Raw genomic sequence first — 411 nt, forward strand, 5'->3', positions numbered from 1 at the left:
CGAATATTTTCTGTTTCCCCCTCCGGGCGGTCGACGGCAGTTGGGAAGGCCGCCCGAGAGGCGCCCGGGGCGGATACCCCGGGCGAAAACCCGGCCTCTGACGGCGGAGCTCCGCACTTTCGAATATGTCCCCCTCCACATCGCACCCATACACAAACTGACCGATATGCAACTTAAGACCCGCCTTCGGAGGGCCCCCACCGGCCCCGGCCCCCGCGCCGGCGCTTGGAGGTTCAGGCTCCTTCGGCTTGCGGGTCGACCCCCCCCTATGTCTCACTGCGAGACGGCGAGACCATTCGAGTCTTTTTCCCTCCTTACAGGTCGCACCAACACAACCACTGACCGATATGCAACCAAGACCCGCCTTCGGAGGGCCCCCACCGGCCCCGGCCTCGCGCCGGCGCTTGGAGG

The sequence above is a fragment of the Hippocampus guttulatus genome, unplaced genomic scaffold, assembly GCF_054856545.1.
Source record: "Hippocampus guttulatus isolate MCC_2025c unplaced genomic scaffold, RoL_Hgut_1.0 HiC_scaffold_159, whole genome shotgun sequence".
Lineage (NCBI taxonomy): Eukaryota > Metazoa > Chordata > Actinopteri > Syngnathiformes > Syngnathidae > Hippocampus > Hippocampus guttulatus.